The 18,675-nt window shown below is 38.2% G+C and overlaps 1 protein-coding gene across 4 annotated transcripts in view; it reads left to right on the forward strand.

The window, feature by feature from the left end:
• Positions 1-18,675, forward strand: part of FBXW11 (F-box and WD repeat domain containing 11) — a 122,007-nt gene that overhangs the window by 2,493 nt on the left and 100,839 nt on the right. For 2 of the 4 annotated variants that reach the window (XM_028102671.1, XM_028102673.1), the window contains exon 2: positions 6,408-6,569. The exons of the other annotated variants lie outside the window; for them this stretch is intronic. The gene's annotated coding sequence lies outside the window, so the exon portion shown is untranslated. The remainder of the gene's footprint in view (positions 1-6,407; positions 6,570-18,675) is intronic. 4 annotated transcript variants of the gene reach the window in all.

An 18,675-nucleotide genomic window follows, 5' to 3' on the forward strand; every position in this document is an offset into this window, starting at 1 on the left:
GTTTCCAAAACTAGGTTAAAAATACTTTTTACATTGGTTTCAAAATAACATAATTGAGAGAGAGGAATGGGATAAACTGATGGTATGTTGAAAGCCTTAAGCATGAAATATTTTTAGATTTTTATGAGTCAGCTTCACTACTCAAATATTTGTGATTGTGCTGCCTGTACCAGTTTGGTACTTAATGGTTAACAGGGTAACTTTCATTTGATATTCTAGAAAGAGTTATATTAAAGACAGGAAATAGGCTTTTTGATTATCTCCAACTTGTTAATCTTCATCCTTCCACTTCCTCTGATTTGATTCTTTTTCTTTTTTTTCTTGTACTTTTTTTAGTTTACTAAGAAATAAAGCTGGTGATAGCCTAATAATTAAATCTCCAAAATATGCCCTCCTCATTCCCCTTGTGACTCCTACTTTTGCCTCAGGCCCGGTCCACAAAGAGTGCTTCTCCAATTGACGCACCTCATCGGGTTCAGTCTTGAATATAGACTATAAACTCTTGATTAAGACAACTGAATTTATAATTGCTGATGGTAAATAATTTAACCACCAAATGACTTTCATGGCCTTATCTTGGACCAGTATTGTACCTAGTTTGTGGGACTGTTTTTGAAATTTCTGACTTTGGTAGAATGAGCATTATTATTAATGAGGTAGAAAAGTAGTAATCCAGTTGGAAGTATACAAAGTTTACAAGGCTATGTCTATTGTGATGGACTTCACTGGAAAGAAGGAAAACTGCATTATGTATCACATGATGTTTATCAATGCTTGAATTAGGAATATGAGCTGATGTTCGGCCCTCATTACTAGAAAGCACTCACACAGCTGCTAATTGGAAGAGAAAGATGGTAAGTTTTCCCTATTAGAAGATAGCAGAAATTGATGTTCAAGGTTAGGAAAGGTAACCCTGCTTCCTCTATGGGTGTGAGAGCATGCCCATCCCCCTCCCCCAAACACAAATTAGTGGACAGTTTATACTCTATTGCTGGCTGTTGGTTGGTTCCCCTCTTTGCTAAGTGACCTTAAGTGACTCATCTTCCTTTTGTGTTGTCTCTAAGTGGCTGTATTACTTGTTGAATTTAGTAATACAGGTAAAATACGTTGGACCTTATTAGGAAGGTCAGATGTCAGTGTTGTGTTTTAGAGCTGTTGAAGTATAGGCAGGCCACAAGGCAAAGGAGAAGTGAAGTTATGGAAAATTTTTCTCTTTTTTTCTCTTTGGATTTTTCCCCCCTTCCTGTCACTGGTTTTCTGAGTGGAGTAAGTAGGATTTAGACTCTTTTAAGAAATTGGATCTTAGTTTGTCGCTATCACTTATCCTTATCTACTCCTAAGCTTGTGCTGATTTACTAAATGCAGATTAAGTATACAAAGGTTTAAGTAGGATCTGAATGAAATAAACTGCATAGGTATTTATAGACTCATTTGCCTGCCTCAAGGGGCTGTGGCTCAGATATATCAATTTTGCTTCTGGTTTGGAGTAGGTTAGATGTCCCTTCAGAATTGACGAGGACAAACATGATCCTGTGCACGTGTCTTGGTACCCCTGTCTCTTGACTGCTCTAACCGGAAAACAGCTTGCACAGGAAAATCACTAGGCCATTGCATAGGTTCACAGAGCAGCACATACAGCCACTTGACCCTTCAACGACATGGGTTTGAATTGTGTGGATCCACTTATATACCTTTTTTTTTTCCTAGTAGGATAGTACTGTAAGTGTATTTTCTATTCTTTATGATTGTCTTAATATTTTCTTTAGCTTTATGTAAGAATACAATATATGATACATACAAAATATAAACTGTGTGTTAGTCACCTGGTTATATTATTGATAAGGTTTCCAATCAACAGTAGGCTCTTAGGTAGTTAAGTTTCTGGGGAGTCAAAAGTTATATGCAGATTTTCTGTTATGTGGGGGGTCAGTGTCCTTCACCTCCCATGTTGTTCAAGGGTCAACTGTATATCCCTCTGAGTAGTGCCGTTTGATCCTGAGTTTTGCGCTCTGAGGTTCCTGGGTTCCACCTGGTGGTATTTACACTTTAAGGGAAAGAAAGCATTTCAAGTCCTAGTAATTTCAATTCGAGACTCCTTTCTTCTCACATTACTCACTTATTCTGTATTTCAGCCAAACAGCGGACCAGGGTTCTTCAGATTTTGCTCACACTATTTTATTTTTTCCGTCAGCACTGATAGTAACTGACCAAGTCTATGTATTGAAGGCTACTGATGTTTACTAGAGGGAGCTAATAGTTGGCCAAATTGGCTTAGGTCAAATCTCAGCAGTTCTCTCTTGCACCTGCACGGAGATTGTCTCCTCAAAACACAATTTAGATGCTAACTCTTTTGATGTCAGTTTACCTTATGGTGGCACATGCCATTTTATTTTTATAGCACTGCCTACATGATGTTTACTGTCAAATGAACGAATTCTGGCACTCTGTATTTATCTGGTGGCGCTTAGCATATTCTGGGTTCGTATTATAGTTTCCTGTTTGTGTCCCCTATTGAATGATAAACTCTCAGTGCCTTCTTACGGTACATGTTCAGTAAACGTTGAGTTGAATTTTCCTGTTGATTGTTGACGTGCATTATTGCTGTCTGTCTGTATGGTAATTCTCACCTGTATCACTAATTCTCATAATAATCTATTCCTAACTCTTATGGGACTTACCATACCCTTCTGTGTATCATAAAAGCTTGTGATCCTGTCTGAATTTTCCTTCCAGAGGCTGTATTGTCTTTTGAATCCTTCATGATTCTTAGCACTTGGGTGTGCAATAGATACATTGACTTAATGTGAGGTGATTTTTTTTTTCATGCTGTGAAATGTTTTTAAGATTTCCTTTCGATAACTTTAAGACAAAGGTGTAGATGAATAGAGGAAAAAGGCTGATAAAGCAGAAGAGGAGGATGGTGTGTGGTATACAGACATCCATAGACATTTCAAAATCACTATTTACAGACTTACACATAGCAGATTGATTTATATACATTCCAGAGAGTGGTTGATAGCAAAGTATTGAGGAAACGAAATTCCTTTTTATATATGTTAATGTGAACTTGCCAAAGAGCCAGTAAGTTCTGAGGATTCTACCTTAGAAAAACATGATTTAGCAGCAAGGTTAAGGGCTTTAGAGGGAAGCACCCGAGTTTATATCTTAGCCCTGTCACCTGCTGGCTGTGTGACCTTAAGAAAGTTAACCTTTCTGTGCTATGATTTCATTATCCGTAAAAATAAGAAAGTGTAGGTTTTGCTCCAAGTTGTTGGGAGGATTATGGCAGAGAGGTATGTGAAAACACCTTGCAAATGCTTGTCTCAGCAACTGCTTGCCGTACTAACTTCCCCGCAAGTACGGGGACTGGGTTTTGTGAAGCACAGTCAAGGCAGATGGTGTTTTAATTTTTACCCCTTAGTTGTTCATGTATTTATTTGTGAAGCTTTACAGAGGCCTGACATTGAGTTGCTTTCAGCTCTCTGTTTAATGAGGTATCTTTAGGGGAAATGGTGAAATTTTACAGAATCAGTATTATCTTTGGAAATTTGGGAAGTGGAAGTAGTGTTACAATTACTAAGAATTGCCAGTTAAGCATAATTAGACCTGTACTCTACCTACAGACAGAACTCACCCAACTCTGTTTATAGAAGGTAGGAAGGGGACAGGGGACTGGTGATTAGTTCGTATTAACATTGAGCATTATGTTTGATCGGTTTAGTTTTGATGAGGAAATTAGGATTTTTGAGTTCTTATTCTTGTTTTAGCAAAGCTCGACCTTTAACACAATAAGCAGTGAGTATTATACAAGATTTCCTCCTGAGTTGTATCGTTATTCATTGAATTAATTGACAAAGGGGGGGAAAAAAAAACCTGTCGGTCAGGAATGTGCTTGTTAGCTTCAGTTAAGGTTCTGCTGATCACAATTGCCTAACAGGAAGTTTGTCTTTGTAGGCAAATGAGAGACAAACCAGGAAGACCTGACCGTCCAGTAGGGTATCTCTAACCTGGATCTTATTTTTGTTTTCACAAAATTCAAAGATTGCAGAGTTCTATGATGTCAGCAGGAAGCATTTTTAGGAAATTCCCTCTTAGGGTTAGTCAACAATGAAGACCACAGAATGGAAAGCTGTGAAGTAGAAACAATGGGATATTAACATGTAAAATGGAAAAAAAAAAGTCTGTGAGTAGAGAGATGGCTAAATATAATAATTGTAATGAATATAGGAAACCATTCTAATACTTGCCTCAGATCCACAGAAGAAAAATTAAGTTAGAGCTCTACTGTTGAGAAAAAGGAACTTGAGTCATTTTTAATTTTTATTTTTTTAAAGAGTTAAATTGAGAACGCTTAACCAGTTTTGGAATAATAAAATATATTTTGGTTCTGTGAAATGATCACTTGGGAGACTCAAAAAAAAGGGGGGGGCAGAGAACAGGAAGAACTCAGTCTTTAACCTCCTGGTCTGGCTTCTATTAATCTTTGTAGCTCTAGCATAAGGCCTGCCACCAATTAGGCATTCAGTAAATATTTGAAGGGAAGAGAAGAAAATTAACATAGTAATACAGGAAAAGGCTTGGTGATTCAAGAGGTTCAGAAATGAGTCCATTAGTCAGGCTGTGGTTGTGTTTTGCTATAATTGCTCAGCATTTTGGTTATAGCAGTAAGTTATACTTTGAAAAGCAGAGTGTATTCTTTCAGGAGTTAGCTACTAGCCATAGCTCACTAGCTGCTTTTATCAAAACTGGGTTTCCAGTTGATTCTTGGGCTTCAGGGTAGTATCACTTAATGGGAGAAGCTTGAGCACTCATTCTTTGCTTGAGATTTTACTTACGTGAGCTCTTTTAAGTTGTGGGTATTAGGATACTTCCATATGATTGTTATGGTGAGGCTAATCATAGACTGGTATTTCAGTCACTCCCATTGCTTTACCTATGATGTGATAGATCAGAACATCTTTAGTTACTGCCTGTGGACTATTATTTATTGACAAATCTTGGAATTCCTCCATTTCAACTGGATTTGAAATTCTTTGTCACAGACACAGTCTTTGATGCTAAACACAAAGACTTACTTGAACATTATAATGTGTCTTATCATTAATATTGTGAGCCTCAGAATTGCATGCCTCTGTTAAGGAAATGCTTTTTTAAGTGCCAAGATATGGAGAGAGAGCCCTTTCAGGATGGTTTAACTGGTTTAGTTGTATTTTAGGCTAGGCTGAACTATTTATTCTTTGGAATTTTTGTACTTCTCCATTCTGACGTTAATTAACTCAGGACCTTTGAGAGTAAAGCTCAGTTTCTTCTGCCCCAGGAATCATGGCCTTTCTGATCCTTAGACTTGGCAGGCTGCAGTGCTCAGTGGAAAGGGCATGGTCTCTACCACTTAGTAGATGTAGGACTTGGGGCAAGTTATTTCTTCTCATCTTTTTTTTTTTTTTGAGAATTAAATATAAGTAACAAATGTAAAGGGCCTGGCACATTAGTATTCCTTAAATAAAGGTAGGTATTAATTACTGCAGGAACATTTTGGCAGTAGGGTGGTAATTGAGGAAGTAGGCAATTTATGTGCAAGTAAGTTAACAATCTTTTGACTCCTCAAATTTTTATCTTTGTTATCCCGTTGAATGCTTTTTTTTCTCTCTCCCTTATATTTTGTTTATGTATTTGCAGGCTAATGGAAAAGTTGGTATGGTAGTAAAAGAATGTTGATATAATGTGTGGACTGGGCTTATGGACTTAAAGGTGTCATATAGTAAATTGTTTATTAGTGGTTTTTTTTTTTAATAATTTTCCTTAGTTTACCCAATCACTGGCCATTGTGGGGGATTGGCCTTTAATGAATCAGAAGTTTACTCTTAAAATTATGCCATGTGTTTTAAACCATCCTATATTTCAGGTGAGGGTTGAAGATTTGTATAATGTGTAGATTTGATGTCTTATATGTAGCAAACCAAAAGATTTCTTGCCAGGTGCCTAAATATCTTTACTGGGAGATAGTTGAGCCCTCTCATATCATTAATTTTGGGTGATATTTTTTGTAATGGTGGAGGAGCTGTCTTAGAAAATGGATAAGGAAGTTCATTGTAGCTGAACGGTCTGAGACAATTTATGTGGATAATAGAGTAAGTTTTTAGCTGCTCTCATTTGGAATTGCATAATTTATCATGAGTAAAAATTAATACTAGGGATGTTTCCTTCTTTGCCATATAGAATTTCTTATCCTTTTGTCAGCACAGAGGTGAGGAATACTGCTCCAGAACTTTTATCCCAAATAGCTGACTCAGGGGTTGTAACTTTTTTTCTGTGCCTCAGATCCACCACTCCATTGACCATTTCTTGGTGGCTGTCCTTTGCCGCTGGTGCCATGGTGGGTGTATGGATTGCTTTCTGTCTTTCAACAGTTACCGAAGTGCATGTTTGGGATTTTATTGAAGAAAGCTGGATACAGTAAACGGAAAGAATCTTGGAAGCTGCTTGACTGCTGTCTTTTCTCAGACTAGTCTGAAAGGGAATACCCCCATTCATTCTGGATTGGTGGATCTGAAGTACAAAATATTGTCCAGGTAAGCAATTACCCTGTATTGTTTTGTTATGTGGAACTCAACTCATTAAAAGAAACTTAAAGAAAATTTCTTTACTTTTTTCTATTGATAGAGAAAGGAAGAAATGTTATTTAGATATAGTGTTCATGTTTGGGATGGATTAGTGAAGGTGTCTGTGGAAGAATTGCTAGTAGACACTTTGTTTTAGTGTAAGAAGTGCAGTTATTTTTATTGTAGGCCCAATTGGTTTATAGTTACAGTCAAACAGGAAATACAGTAAACAAGGGAAATTTGGGGAATAGCTTATAAAATATGGACAACAGGTGATCATTTTAAGGTGTTATCTCATGATTTATAGCTAATACCTGGTCAAAATAGTTTTTGTAGTTACCATGTAAAGTAGTGGTGTTTTTATTCTTGGGACTCTTGGAGGTCCTTCTCAGGAAGATTTACTTACTGTAGTAACTGTTTATTGAGCGTCTGCTAAGTGCCAGGCACTGTTAGAGGCTCTTTACATAATTTCTTACTCAGTTGGCACATGCTTTACCTTATATTTTATTGTTAGTGAAATGAAGCTCATAAGCATTAAGTAAGTGCAAGTTGCCTGGGGGCATACAGCTAGTAAATGGCAAAGCCAAGCTTTAGGCTTGATTCTTTATGTTTCCAAAGTTCCGGCTCTCTCCATGTGACTGCATTTGCTGAAGTTTGTACTTCAGCTTCTGGATTTTCAAATTGCCCATCTGCAAGAGCAAGGTGTGGTTTTCTATGATGGGTTTCCACCAGGAAAACACATGATAGATCATTGTTTGGCATGGTATTTTTATATCTGGTGCTCTTTCTGCTTGGTGAAGAAATTAGATCTTCAGTCAGTTCATCAAGTGAACATAAAGGTAACTTAGGGAGTATAAGAGAGGCAATGCATTTAAATGTCAAAACATGGTTTATACAGGGAAGTATCACTTGCTCTAGTGAACTCGAACCTGTATCTTCTCAGTTCCTCCTTAGTTTTTGTTGGTTATTTAAATAGCTCAGTAGTTTATTATGTGGACTTCTTTTGATCTGTGATTTGTTAGCCTTACAAGTAAGATATTGTCTGGCAACTCTCTTGAAAACATGACTTTTTTTGGTATTTAATATACCCTCCAGATTATCCATTTCCTTTAATCTTAAAAAAATGTCTTTTTGTCATAGACTGATACCCTGGCTTTGTGATCCTTCTTGTAGTTTAATTCCTTTATATTTGCGAATGTTTCTCCTAAGTGAGCATTTTCTACACTTGTCATCTGAAGAGCTGTGAGGGTGGTGGTGGTGGTAGAAATAATAGCAGTTAACACTTCGTGGGCACAATTATAAGCACTTCATATGTATGAACTTTTTATACTCATAGTAACTCAGTGAGGTAGGCACCATTATTTCTTTACTGATGAGGAAACTGAATGATAGAGTAATTAAATAACAGGTCCAAGGTCGCATGTCTAGGAAGAGACAAAGATGAGGTATGAATCCAGGCAGTCTAGCTTCAGAGACTTCTAAAGTCTAGCTTCTAAAGTCTGTACTATATTGTCTTAGTATTGAGTGTCATCCAGTGATAAAAAGAGGGGTGGAAATCCTGAGGGCTAAAACTGAAATCACTGTAAAGAAAAAGGAAACAATTGTTGTGTCGAGTATCTACTTCTGACCTTTGGTAGAAAATAGCCTAGATCTCAGTTCCGTGTTAGCCATCCAAGACTATCAGGCTGTTTCCCAAGGTGACTCACAGTAGGGTTTGTTGGAGGCTATCTTCCATAATAGTGCTGTTCAGTGGAACTTTCTACGGTAATGAAAATGTTCAGTATCTGTGCTGTTCAATATGGTAGCCGCTAGTCACATGTGGCTGTTTTGAAATGTGGCTCTGGAACTGAGGACGTGAATTTTAAATTTTATTTAATTTAAATAGCCACATATGCAATTTTAGAATTTACCTTCATCCTGGGTCTGTTCATTGGTTTAAAACCCTGAGAAATCTGATCTGGTCAGCATGCTCAAAGCAACTCCTTATCCCAGGTATGGACCAGTATTAACCAGATGTGCAAGACTGATGTGTAAAGCCAGAATTCCAGTTTACTAGTTTATAATGGTATGTGCATGTTGGTATGATTAATGTAAACTTTTTTGATAGGTAGGTTTGCTTACTAGTTCCTAATTAATATACCAGTTTAAGTTTTTCAAATAAGAAACAGAATTAGAGGGAACTGAAGACTCAAGCCAAATACCTGGAATATTGTTTTTTTGTGTTTTTGACTTGACCTACCAGGTCAGAACATAGTCACGTGGCTTAGTTTGCATGGACTCAACCAGAAGAGTGAGGTATTTGCTAGACTGGAACTGAGACAACCTCATTCAGCTTACGTTAGGGATGGGTGGTTTTTCCCCATGGCGGAACCTTTTCCTTCAACTTCTCTCCTTGCTTTTAACTTCCCAAAATCTTTTCTGATTAAGGCACTCATTTTTAGACAAGTTTAGTACATTCAGTGTGAATGTACTCTTGACTTTATAGGTCTGGGAAGCCCTTCGTTTCCCTTCAGAAAATGAAGGAAATAAATGCCTTTTATCACTGTTATGATCCAGTTTGTATTCATTTGTGACTCTAAGAAGGCAGTTAGGTTTTTTTGCTTCCCTGTAGCCTCTTTTGACCAAAACAATATATTAGCTTATTTAATTTGGTCATATAGTGTGGGGTGGAATAAGAACATACTCATAAAAAATAAGCTAGGTGGTACGTTCTCTTTGCATTTTATCGTGTTATTAAATGAGCTTGTTTTAAGCTTGCTGTATCATTACTTTGAGACTTGCTCTTGTTTTTCTGCTCTGAAAGAAGAAAGAGTAATGTAACCACATTTGTATTTTAGGAAGTTAACTTTTCAGGTGTGTGCAAGATGGATTAAAGAGACTGAAGGCAGGGAGACCAGTTAGTTCAAGTGAGCAATGAGGAAGGCAAACCAAAGCATTGACAATGGGCATGATGAAGGTGGGGTGGACTTAAAAAAGATGTAGGTGGTAGGATCTACAGAACTTGGGGATTGGTTATTGGAGTAGGTGATGGATGGACTATAGTATGAATTTTTAGATTTTTGCCTTGGGCACCAGGATGGATGTTTACTATCTTTTCCAAGATAAGGACTATTAGAAGAAGGGCATACAGGGCATGGGAGAGGTGGAGGAAAAATAATGAATTTAATTTATAATGAAGTTGAGTTGTGTATCGTGAGTCCTCGATACTAGAGAAGTATCCAGTGGGAATATGAGCATCAGAGAGAGCAGGGAGGGAGAGAAAGATTTGGGAATTTTTATTTTGCTTCAGTGATAGCTCAATTTTACAAGATTTCTCAGAGTGTAGATTGAGGCATCTATGTATCAGTGTTTGGGAATGCTAACAAAGAAATGGACTATAACTAAGTTTACATGACCTTATGAGATCATATGTGATACTGATCAAGCATTGTTACCACTCTCCTTTTCATCTGAACCTGGATATTCCATTATAGTATATTCCCAGTCTGTAAATTAGCCTACTATGTTTGGGTTATGATTTTCTTTTTTACTATATGGCTTGTTTAATGGAGGTACAGTTTTTGAAATGTGTTTTTTAAAACTCCAGGTTGTCACTATGTATCTTATGGACATTTATGCAACTTAAATTCCATGCATCTGGTGACCAAAACAAGGGGAAAATAACCTAAACAGTGAAGGTTCTGGATAAAGTGTGACATGAGAAATTAAAATTTGCTCTTCTTTCAGCCTATCTCAATTCCTGACTGCTTCTCATCTAGCTGTGATGAGTTAAAAGACACATTTTTAATATCACAAGATGTCCTTTTTAATAAGGACAAGCCAGCTATTTTGTATACTAGTCAGCTGAAGAAACAGTGAACTGTTCAAGTGGAGTGAAAATTAGCTGTGTTGGAATTACTGAGATGGTGTGTCAATCTAGTGTGGCATGTATTTAAGGGATTTGTAAGGCAGATGTTTACTATATGCTATTTTCACCTTATGCACTGACTTCAGGCCCCAATTCCCAGGTGATCTGTAATGCATGGTTTTGGTAATGAAAGCATGGAGATATGAAGAGTTCATTTTAGCTACAGTAAATCAGTACTTAACAAAAAGGTTTTTAGGATACATTGTATGTGTGTATGCTACAAAATTCATAAAGTACAAAAAGGAGTAGACATTTCGGGTGCCTGGGTGGCTCAGTTGGTTGGGCGACTGCCTTCAGCTCAGGTCATGATCCTGGAGTCCCGGGATCGAGTCCCGCATTGGGCTCCCTGCTCAGCAGGGAGTCTGCCTCTCCCTCTGACCTTCTTCCCTCTCACGCTCTCTCTCTACCATTCTCTCTCTCTCAGTAATATAAATAAATAAATAAATAAAAATAAAAATCTTTAAAAAAAAAGACATTTAAAAAGAAAGTCTGCAGGTCTCCCATTACCTCTGGCTCCAGCTATTCAGCCATATTTTTGTGTAGCTTTCATATGTATATGTGTGTGTGCTGGACATATTCTTCTGCACCTTGAATTTTTTTAAATGTAAAACATGACATGGTTATCTTTCATATCAGTTCCCAAAGAGCTCCTATAATTTTTGAAGAGATAATTTAAAAGATGCAGGCTGATTTATTATAAGTGCTATAATTTGTTAAACCAGTCTGGACTGATACACATATAGGTTATTTCCAGTCTTTTGCTATTACATACAATGCTGTAAAGAATAACTTAGTGTAGATGTCATTTTACATGTGGAGAAGTATATCTTCAAGACAGTTTTCTAGGAGTAGGTTTCACTAGATAGATGATTTAAAAAATCTGATAGACATTGCCACATTGCCCTCCAGTTGTACTGCCACAGTATATACTCTCACAGGCTCTGCTGGAGAGTATTCTTTTTTCCTGATACTCTCATGGTGTCATGTGGATTTCAAGGTGATTGCTTTTTTAATTGTTCTCTTTTCCCCCCATAACTTTTTATTATGAAAAATTCCATATATATATATATATAAAGAGTTGGGGAAAACCCAGTACAACAAGCACTTGTATAGTCTTTCCACCTAGACTCAACAGTTGTTAAAGTTTTGCCATATTTTTATCATTTCTCTGCTCCACGCCTCCATTCCTCCTTCCCTGCCCTTGCCACTTTTCTCCCTTCCTCTCTCTCTCATCTCCTCCTGTCCTTATCTCCTCAAATACATATACTTTGTGGTCATTAAAAATTTGATAGTAAGTTGCAAGCATGACACTTCACCCTCTAAACATTCTGGCACCTGTCTCCTGAGAATAAGGATAGGCTTTCTCTCTAAAACTACACACACACAGAACCATGTACATATAGATATATATATCCATATATAACCACGTATTATGTGTAGTCATTTATATTTCATACATATATAAAACCACAATACTATTTTTATGTCTGAGAAAATGAAAATAATTCCATAAAATAGTATCAAATATTCAGTTAGATTTTCCTAATTGTCCCAAGAATGTCTTTTCTAGCATGCCACCCCCCATTTTGTTTTAAATGCCAGGATTCAAACAGAATACACCCTTTGTATCTGGTTATTATATCTTTTTAATTTCTTTTCATTTGGAACATTCCCTCTGCCCTTTTCCCTCCTCTCCTGGCATTGATTGTTTTTGAAGAGTCCAGCTCAGTTTCCTCTAGGATGTGCAACATTCTTCATTTGTTTATTTCCTCATGGTGTCATTTAACTTGTTTCTTTAGCTACTTTACTTCTTGTAAACTGGAAGTTAGGTGAGAACCTTGATTGCAACCAGGTTAAACATTTTGACAAGAATGCTTCATCATAGGTGAAGTATACTTTGCACTGAGTCATGTTGGGAGGCACTTGATGACAGGTTATCCCATTGTGAGCTATGCTAAATTTGATCCCTTGGCTAAGGTGGCAGTAGTCAGATCTCTCATTTATAAAGGTACAGTTTTATCCTCTGCTATTAGAAAAGAGTTTATGGGATAATATTTTGGAACCTTGTAAATATCCTGTTCCATTACAACATTTCACCCCGTGGTTTCGGCATCCTGATCCTGAAGTCAGTTATTAGAGTAGGAGTTACAAAATTGTGGTTTTCTATCATTCTGTCTACATTTATTAGCTAGCATTCACAGAGGCCATCCCTGTTTCTCCTCCTTTCTTTTGTGTACCATCATACTCTCATGGACTTTTTATTTATTTAGTGTGTTAACAATCAGTCTTTTTTTGTAAAGATTTATTTATTTGAGAGAGCGAGAAAATGGGGGGGTGGGAAGAGAGAGAGGGATAAGAATAGAATCTCAAACAGACTCCCTGCTGAGCACGGAGCCTGAGGCAGGGCTTGATCCCACCACCCCGAGACCATGACCAGAGATGAAACCAAGAGTTGGACGCTTAACCCCCTGAACCACCCAAGTGCCCCAGTAATCAGAGTCTTTATTGGTGTTCACATTGTCCCAGATTTGGCTAATGAGAGCCCCTTCAAGGTAGTGCCCTGCTTCCTTTTGATATGATCCCATTAGTCTTTGTGTGTTTCTTGGCTTTTTACTTTCTCTGCATTTCAGGCATCAACCACTTCTCCAAGAAGCTCTGATTCCTTTTAGTGGGGAATGGTATTTAAAAGTCCAAAGCCTTGTTGTTGGGTTGTCATTGCTTCTGGATCCTTTCGGTAGATAGAACTAAAGAATCTATTTAAAAAGAACCATGAGATCATATTAGTTCTGATGCAAATTTAATATTACAGGGATATTTTTCTAAACTTTTTAGCCTTTTGATTTTCAGAATCAAAGGGACCATATTGGTGTGTAATGGTTATCAAGTTGAGATACAAATTGTTATGTAAATAGGCAGGTAAATAACTTCATTCATTATTGAGCATGTACTCAAACAGGTACTCTTTGGTTATGTGGGGAGTACAGAACAAAACCAGATACGTACCTTGCTGCCAGAAGCTTACAGTCTTTTACATAAAAAACTACAGTAGTGTGAAAACTGGTAGGGATCATGAGAGGTAGACATACAATGTTTTACTCACCCTTAGAAGCCTGAGCAGAAGTTAGACATGAATATGGATGTATTGGGGAAGGGGAGGGCTTTCATAGCAAAGGTAAACAGGTGAACGATGGCTGGCAGGCAGGCAATGCTGTGTAGTGCCTTTCGGGCAGTCCTGTGAAAAATATTGGAGTATAACTTGTGTGGTGGGATTAAGGTAGATAAATTTGCAAAGATAGATTATAACCAAATTTTGGACTTTATCTTTAGGTCCTAAGTTATGAACTAGTAGCCTATATGGATCAAACTTCACAGATATTATTTTCTTTGGCCTGCATAGATTTAAAAAATTGAGATATGGGGTGCCTGGGCGGCTCAGTCGGTTAAGCGTCTGCCTTGGCTGGGGTCACGATCCCAGGGTCCTGGGAAAGAGCCCCGCGGGGGCAGGCTCCCCACTCAGCGGGGGGGGGGGGGTCTGATTATCCCTCTCCCTCTGCCCCCCCCGCCTGCATTCTCTCTCAAATAAATAAATCTAAAAAAAAATTGAGACATTTCTTATCAAAACACTGATTTCTGGTTTGTCTGAAAACTGGAGCTGAGGAGTGGCTGCCTTTTATTAGAGTCAGTTTGTGCTTTCCTGGTCCCTATAGCCCCTGTAAATCTGTCTTTATCTGTCTGGCCGTTACAAGCTTCTGAGCTTGTGTGATCCTGCAGGATTGGAGGTGGGGTGTGAGGGTGGGAGATGGGATTTGAGAGGAGAGGTGACTGAGAGCTTGAGCAAGATCTGTGCTTTAGAAAGATCACTCTGGCAGTCGGTTTGGAGGATGTATTGGAGCAGGGAGACCAATCCGTAGACTGTTGGAATATTCCAGGGGAATACAGGAGAGTAACAGATGGTGCAGAGAGGAGAAAATGAGACATTTTAAAATGTAGAGTGGTTAGATTGTATTGTTGGATAAGAGTATGTGTGTGTATGTATTGACAAGAATGTAAATCAAACTCTATTAAAACATGAAGTCCCGTTTTTAAAAAGCTTTGCATTCATAAGTTGGTTTCTGGAAGTTAACCACATGTTTTCATAATCTTTTGGTTAATTCTGGAAGACAGTGGTAATAGTTTCTTGCATTGTCACTGTGTAAAGTTTAGTTTTGTAATATGCCAATAGCATCTTTTGTCAAAAAATCTAACTCTGGCTTTATTTCTGAAAGTTGTGTATGAAGTGAGTGTATTGTGATTTTTTTTCTTAATTATAGAGCTAAATTACCAGGCAAAAAGGTTAGCAATGCTATATACTTATTTTTAGAGAGTTGGCTGCTTTATTTAATTTCCCCCACATTCTCTGCAAGAAGTTAATCCAAAGGATAATGAGTTAACATGGGACTGTCTGGTACACTTAAAATCACACCTATATTAAAACCATCTATGTTGTTAGTAAGTATTTTGGACATCTTGCCTGTCCGATTGGGGCATGACTTGATCCAGTTCCGTTGCCAATGCTATTACTCTAGATATTTAGTGGCACCACCAGCTTAGGCAGTCTGAGGGAGATAGACCTGGAGAACATGTAAGTGACAAGACTGGGAGTCAGAGTGACTCACGCTGACAAGCCATATCTGGATTCTGTGTAATAAGCTTCGGCCTCAAAGGGTGAACAAAGATTGGTTTAAAGGGTATTTGTATATACGTTTGTTTGTTTTTGTAACTTACATATAGTATAGAACACAAATCTTAAGTGTACAGCTGAATGAATTTTTACCTATGGAAACAGAACACTGTGTAACCACTACCCAAATCAAGGTATAGAACACTTCAAGATCACCTTGAGGGCTTCCTCATGTCTGTCTGGGAGAGGGAGAGGGAGAAGCAGGCTTCCCACTGAGCAGGGAGCCGATGCAGGGCTCGATCCCAGGACCCTGAGATCATGACCTGAGCCTAACCAAGTCAGTAACCCTCCCAAAGGTTTATTCTGGTCTTTTTCACTGTAGATTAGTCATGACTATTTTTGGATTTTTTTTTTTTAAAGATTTTATTTATTTATTTGACAGAGAGATAGCCAGAGCAGGAACACAAGCAGGGGGAGTGGGAGAGGGAGATGCAGGCTTCCCGCTGAGCAGGGATCCCAGGACCCTGGGATCATGACCTGAGCTGAAAGCAGACGCTTAATGACAGAGCCCTATTTTTGAATTTTATATAAATGGAATCATACAGCTTATACTTTTGTGGTTTTTTTCCCCCTCTGCTTGCTATTACATCTATGAAATTCACCCATTTTGTTTAACAGGTCTTTTTCCCTGTGCATTATTCAATTGTATATATAGTCCATGTTTTGTTTATTTTACTGTTGATGAATTAGTTGGATTGTTTCCAATCTTTGGCTGCTATATAACATTTCTAAGGTGGACATAAGCACTTGATTCTATCGGTTATAAAAAACCAGGATTGGAATTACTGGGTCATAGGATAGGCATATGTTCAGCTTCAGTAGATACTGCTAAACTGTTTTCCAAGTGCTTGGGCCAATTGACACCCCCACCTCTAATGTGCGGAGTTCCAGTCACTTTGATTTACACCCCCACCTCTAATGTGTGGAGTTCCAGTCACTTCGTTTTGCTAGTCCTTTTATTTTATTTTATTTTTAAAAAGATTATTTATTTATTTATTTGACAGAGAGCGATACAGCGAGAGAGGGAACAAACACAAGCAGGGGGAGTGGGAGAGGGAGAAGCAGGCTTCCCGCGGAGCAGGGAGCAGGGAGCCCAGTGCGGGGCTCGATCCCGGGACTCTGGGGTCATGACCTGAGCTGAAGGCAGACGCTTAACGACTGAGCCACGCAGGTGCCCTTGCTAGTTCTTTTAATTTTAGCCATTCCAGTAAGTGTGTAGTGGTATCTATGACTATGAACTATTGAGGTGTAATTTACATGCAGTAAAATGTGCTCATATTTTAAGTGTACTGCTTGAGATTTGAGAGCTAACCTCCCCCCCCCCAAAATTCTCTCACCTCCCTTTGCAGTTCCCCCACCTTCATCCCTGGCCTCAGGTAACCTGCTTTCTATAATTAAAATTAGTTGTGTGTGTTGTAGAATTTCATATAGGTTAATTGTATAGTATGCATATACTGCAAGCACTCTGTGTTTAGCTTATTTTACCCAGTGTAATGTTTTTGAGATTTATTCTTGTTGAGTCAGTTTTTCATTCCTTTCCATTGCTTAGCATTATTACATTACACAAGTATACAATGTTTTGTTTATTCATTCTCCTGCTGGAGAATATTTGGATTGTTTCCAGTGTTTGTTATGAATAAAGCTTGTGTGAACATTTGTGTTCAAATTTTTGTTTGGACATTTCTTTTCTCTTGGGTATACCTAGGAGTGGAATTGCTGGCATAGAGTGTAGATGAATGTTTAGTTTTTCCAAGTAACTGCCAGATCTTTTCCCATAGTGGTTGTACATTCTTATGACTTGCCCCACAATATATGAGAGTTTCAGTTTCTTTTATAGCCTTGTCAGCACTTGGCATTGTCAGTTTTAGCCATTCTTATATGTGGGAAGTACTGTCTCATTGTGGTTATAATTTACATTTTCCTTTTTTTAAGGATTTTAATTAATTAATTAATTAATTTGACAGAGAGAGAGAGAGAGAGCACAAGTAGGCAGAGTGGCAGGCAGAGGGAGAGGAGGCTCTCTGCTGAGCAAGGAGCCCGATGTGGGACTCGCTCCCAGGATACTGGGATCATGACCTGAGCCGAAGGCAGCCGCTTCACTGACTGAGCCACCCAGGCGCTCCTATAAATTTACATTTTCTTGATAACTAATGATGTTGATCATTTTTTCATGTGCCTTTTAGATACTGTCTTTAGAGAAGTATCCATTCAAATCTTTTGACCCTTTTAAAAAATTGAGTTATCTTTTATATTGATTTGTGGGAATTCTTTATGGTAGTCAGGAAACAAGTTCTTTGTCAGATACACATATTGCAGACATCTGTTCCGTGGCTTGCTTTTTCAGTGTCTTAATGTTGTCTTTTGATGGACAGAAGGTCTTAATGCTTACAAAATCGAATTACTCAGGTTTTTCTTTCATTGTAATTGGTTTTTGTGTCCCATTTAAGAAATTTTGCCTACTCTAAGGTCTTAAAGATAGTCTACTCGCAACTTTATGGCTTTACCGTCTTTTTTTTTTGACAGACAGAAAGAGACAGCAAGAGAAAGAGCACAAGCAGGGGGAGTGGGAGAGGGAGAAGCAGGCTTCCCACTGAGCAGGGAGCCGATGCAGGGCTCGATCCCAGGACCCTGAGATCATGACCTGAGCCGAAGGCAGATGCTTAACAACTGAGCCACCCACGCGCCCCATGGCTTTACCATCTTAAAATAATTGTAATTTTATGGTTGAGCTAGGGATCAAGATTCACTTTTCCCCCATATGGTTATCCACTTAGCTCAGTGCTGTTATTTACACATACATTAAAAAACTATTGAAAAATTGTTGAAGAACATATGAACATAAGAAGCTTATGTTTTGTTTTTTACAGTTAACCATGTTTATTATAGAAAAATTCAAAATAAAAATAATGTAAAATAAGAAACAAAAAGAATCAAAATTTCCCTTGATGACTGTTAATATTTGGTGTATTTCCCTTCCTTCATATACATAGTTTTTCTTTTATGTATGTTTCATATATATTTTTCACACATAAAATTGTTTTGCAAACTGCTTTTATTTATTTATTCTTATTTTATTTTTATTTAATTTTTTTTTTTGAGAGAGAACATGTGTGTGACTTGGGGTGGGAGAGGGAGAGGGAGATTCTTTTTTTTTTTTTTAAGATTTTTATTTATTTCATAGAGACACAGGGAGAGAGGGAACACAAGCAGAGGGAGTGGGAGAGGGAGAAGCAGGCTTCCCACTGAGCAGGGAGCCCGATGTGGGGCTGGATCCCAGGACCCTGGGATCATGACCTGAGCCAAAGGCAGATGCTTAACGACTGAGCCACCCAGGCGCCCCGGGAGAGGGAGATTCTTGAGCAGGCTCTGCACTCAGGGTGAGCCTGATGCAGGACTAAATCTCACAACCCTGAGTGATCTCTCCCTGAGCCGAAATCAAAGAATCGGAC

This window comes from Eumetopias jubatus, unplaced genomic scaffold (genome assembly GCF_037043125.1).
Source record: "Eumetopias jubatus isolate StellerSeaLion01/CBP00866 unplaced genomic scaffold, mEumJub1_p1.0 scaffold_5, whole genome shotgun sequence".
NCBI classification, from domain to species: Eukaryota; Metazoa; Chordata; class Mammalia; order Carnivora; family Otariidae; genus Eumetopias; species Eumetopias jubatus.